Below are 5,126 nucleotides of genomic sequence, written 5' to 3'. Positions count from 1 at the left end.
GTGGAGTTGGCTTGACAGCAGACCCGGCCTGATCTTGCGCATGTCTTGAGTAATGGCTTGTTAATGGATTATTCCATCGCCAAACTCGCTAGGACTGTTGTCAGTGGGAAAATCTGGGCAATGACAGGAATTGAAAGCACGAAAAACAGAACGCAACAAACTGTAGAGAAGGTTGGTGTGTGTGTGTGTGTGTGTGTGTGTGTGCATATATACACCCGCGTGTGTGAGATGGGGGAGATTTCATAAAAACGGTTATTTGTTAAAGAGGTTGAAGAAACATTATTCAATATCCAGATATTCCAAAAGTTTCACATGAAGAAGGTGCTATATTGAAAGTATTCTTTCTTTGCTGGGGCAGACAGACATGTATTAAATCAGCACATATTTCTCTACTTGTTAACAGGAATTTTGGGAGTTCATACATGTGTCAGTGATATTATCAGTATGAATTCATCTGTGTTTATTTCTTCACCCCACCAGGGCTTGATCAACATGAGATAAAAGTTCCTTTAATTAGCGCCACAGCAATGTTTATAATAGTTACATGAAGTTCATGCTATGTTGAAGCGTACACATAGTGTACATTACAAATTTGCGTGCATTGCACAGAAGCGCGATACTAAGTAAAGTATCATGTCATCTCAGATCGTTTAAACTGGGACACCACACAATACAGTCAAAACTAATTCTGTAAGTCAGTGAGAAATGAGGTGGAGTTAAACAGCAGTGCCAAGCTTGGTTACCATAGTGGTTTGTGCAGAATCTTCGACAGTTTCTGAACAACAGTGATCCTGTCAAGGCAGGGTCCACATGTTTTGTCAGGAGGAACAGCTCTGAGTTAACCTTCAGTGTTATAAAATAAAAGTTGAGCTGACAGATACAGACTACAAAGAAAAATAAAACCCAGAAGCCTCATACACCTGTTGTATAAAATGCCCATCTGTCGAGGCACAAAAGATGGTCCTCAATCATCGAAGAGCAGAGAAAGAGCTTTCTCTTAGTGCCTGAAAAAGCATAAGAAGACAGGAGTCCAGTCTGTATGGTTGTCACCACATTCTTAACTTTTGTCACTTGGAAAGGCAACTGTAAAGCCCAAAATATCTAGTTTGTTGTGAATGTTAGAATTTGTTAGAATTTGTGCATTTAAGAAAGGAAGAACACCCATTAGGCTGCATGCATCTACAGTACACACAATAGACAAAGCACATGGTTGTAATGACAACATTGAAAACTAGACCAATCCAACATCTTCTAGGGCCACAGCAGATTCAGCTACAGACAAACAAACTGAATTTTTAAATAGTGCACTTCTCACTTTCATGGATTCAAGAAAGACCAAATCAAATCAGGCTAACTGTTCTGGACCTGAGCCCAAGAATTCACAGGTAATGACATCAAAATGTCCCAGGGGGAAGTGGGGGACATATAAAAGGAACATCTGCAGCTCAGCTTCAGCCTAGTTGCCCTTACTATGAACAATATATAATCATCAAGCCCTCTGCATTGTTTTAAGGGTTCCTAAAGTCCACTTGACTTTCTGAACAGTTATGGACCAGATTTATGACATGCCCTCAAAAAAGGGAGAAAGATGAAAGCAGACCAACTATGTGCAAGTCAAGTCCTGGATGGCAGGCAATTGAGAAACCATGTAATTAGCAACTGTTTTGCAGCTGGTGCACCTGGTGAGGTGACTTCCTTCCAAATAATGGCCTCAATGAACAGCTTTAAAGGAGAAATGGAGCAAAAACCAACAGACAGTGTGGCCATCTAGGACTGGAAGAACTGTCCCTGAAGGGAATGATTTATCTCAGAAAACAAGGTTGCTTGAAGGGCTATGTAAAGTTTGGACTGGTTTTTCAACAATGTAACAGCAACATGAAAGAAACATACAGTTAACCAAATTATTCTCATGATCTGTACATTTGGCTTTTCCACCAAACATAATATATGGTGGAAAATTATATTTGGGATATAAGTGGAAATATAATAACATAATTGTGGTATTTTGCCTTCTTTCTAACAGTTGCATATTCTTGCAGGCCTCACAATTATCACACAAACAGAAGTAAATACACATCCCCGGTTTTACCATTTGATTCATGCAAACTGTCCTCTAACTGTTTTGCCAGTGACAAAATGGGATCGATTTTTTTTCCCTTTATGAACACCCTCTTCTCAAAACTGTATTGTCATATCAGATAATGCTTAGAACAGTTTAGTCTCACAAAAGGACCAGAATGAAAAAAGTTTTCACCAGCCCCTATCCAATTGTAATCTTCTGTGAGAGACCGGCAGCTTACTATTTAACTTCTATTTGCATTCCAAATGTTCCACTTGCACTACTGTGTCAGTGCTAACAAATGGAATGTGAACTATACACAAAAATGCACATGGTTGTAACCTAACCTAGGTATTTGACAATAAGACTGCTTAACACTGAAATAAATAATATATTTCATGCAGTGCACTTTCATAAGCCTGTGTAAACTATACAATCTTACACTGTTATGTGGTCTATGTGGATAAGCAATTAAAACTGACAGCACTGTGGAGTGCTCTCTGCTTCCCTTTACCATGGGATAATTTGGCACAGCGACAATTCCAACTCCCAAAGCTGTAAAAGACATGAACTGGTAAATGAAAATTGTGAGCTTGTGGTAACGATGTAAGGAGGACAATTTTTGTTTTGATAATAGGGAAATAGAATTTTCTATAATACTAAAGATCAAAAGATGTCAGCGCAAGATATTGCATTGGAATTCAACAATAGTGAAGCAGAAAAGGGCCAAAAGGCCAGTCAAGAGAGGTGACTGTTTTCACTTCCTCCTATTTCTACACTAAAAAAGTTCACCTAGAGAGAGAGAGAGAGAGAGGGGGAGAGAAAGAGAGAGAGAGAGAGAGAGAGGGGGAGAGAGAGAGAGAGAGAGAGAGAGAGAGAGAGAGAGAGAGAGAGAGAGAGAGAGCAAGCAACAGTTTTGTGTTGCAACACTGCTTCACAGAGGATGCTTTTAGGATAAAGATCTCATTGGAGGGCATGGGAATATAAGTACTGAAAGGAAGAGTGTAAACAGATCCCCTCACAGATTTTAGTACTTGGCTGTAATAGAACAGCTTCATTAATGAATAACATTAAGATGACATCTTGCACGTTGTCCTCCATGATGCAGAGTATAAAACAACAGAGAGGCTGCCTTCATGTTCACCTTCTTTACTTTCACAGGTGGAGCGTAAATATGAGGGTGATTTGAAGGTTTGATGGATGCAGTTTACAGCGGCTCTGCTTTCCTCTGCTGAGAAGCTTGCAGTGCATCAGTACAGTCATGTCTTGACAGAACAGTTTGTGTGCACTACCAGCAGGGGGAGTACCTGTATATATCATACCAATAATCCTGCTAATCATGTGGCAAACTCCCACCCTTTCCATTAACTATGACATTGTTTTTCAGAAAGCATCACAGAGTGTTCGTATACCTCTGTATACCAAAAATGATAGAATAATGAATAGATATGTTCATGCAAAATTAAGTAGTGAGAGAATAATCTTAGTGTTGGATGCCCCCTTGTGGTATGGTATTGCACTAATTCATATTAAATAATTTATTCATGAATAAATAATTTACCAGAACAATTCATGCCATTTGTGAATTGCCACACAAATACCTCTGCATATGTCCTGTAAGTGACTGATTTTAGGGTACATATTCCTGAGATTATGCCACATATTAAGGAACTACCTAAACCTGTGCCACTGGTCATTCTAGAAAGTATTGGCATTCTTTTTGGCACTCTCCCATGCACCTGTTTCTCACTGTTAACAATGACTAAAGCATTGCTTCTCTGTTCAGTTAAACTCACATACGTGTCACAATAAACACACCAAAGCCTCCATGAGATGTAAGAGTCACCTCAAGATTGCAAGAATGTAAAGAATTCAGAGTGAAAGGGTGAAGCTCAGTCACCTGGAAGTAACAATACTGTAAACACTCTTACAACCCCTCACATTTGGTTTAGAATGACAATATAATTGGACAGAATATCAGTGACTAATCATTATTATTGTCTGTTCTTATTGTGTTTCCTAAGGGGAAGGATTTCTAACCTCCTAAGATTTATTACCTCTTAATCCCATATAAACCCAATGGAAGCAATTATTAATGTTTTTTAAATGTATTGTCCTTTTGAGTACAAATTTCATTTGCTGTTTATTTGTCTTATTGGGCTCTTACTTGGTTGTGATATAAATACATGTAAAATAATATACATTGTATAATAATATGCAATAATGATATAACACAATGTACGAATGAGTCCGTTTCAACCTGAAACGAACACTTGAAAATCCCTTCCACATATATTGGCATGTATTGTGGTTCTCTATCAGCAAAGAATTTGAACCAGTGGAACTTGATAAGGTGAGTGTGTGAACAGAAGCTTCCTATTGACTACTTAACTGGCCTTCACTTATCTCATTCTCCAGCTATGCAACAGCTTATCACTAGGATGCCATGTATCATTCGTCTTGTAAAGAGCAGAAGTGGTGCACTGCAGCTGGTGAGTGTTCATGTAGAATAAACATCAGAGGTTCTCATTGGCTGGATGACATCCAAAGCAATACAAAAGGATGATTCATACCACTATAGACCAATTGAGCTCTGCCTTCAAATAACAGCTGGACGCAATAACACAGAAATGTATAAAACACAGAAATGTATAAAAAAATTACATGTAACAAACTGTATGCAGTAGTAGTAGTAGCAAATTCACAAATTTATTTCACTTGGCTCAGAAAAGAGATTTGCCACAAGTTGCATTGCCACAGATTCATGTATAAATTTGTTTCTCATGAGAGATATCTATTGCATTTTTCTGTTGATTGTCTGATTCTGTTGCCTTGAGGTTTATAAAGGAATGACTCCCTTCTCCATTTGTAAAGATGGATGTATTTGTGAGAGGCCTCAGGCCTGTTAAACAGAGTGAAGTTTGGTGAGGAGCAGTGTGCTGTGCCTGTTCTGTTAGCCAGTGTCCTGAATGACTGTCAGGACGCGGCCTAGCCAAAGACAGGATGTGGGTTGATTTACAAAGGATGTGAGACAATCTAAGGGGGCGGGACTGGGAGGAGGGAGGAG

The sequence above is a fragment of the Megalops cyprinoides genome, chromosome 2, assembly GCF_013368585.1.
Source record: "Megalops cyprinoides isolate fMegCyp1 chromosome 2, fMegCyp1.pri, whole genome shotgun sequence".
Lineage (NCBI taxonomy): Eukaryota > Metazoa > Chordata > Actinopteri > Elopiformes > Megalopidae > Megalops > Megalops cyprinoides.
This window is presented reverse-complemented; position numbering follows the sequence as displayed.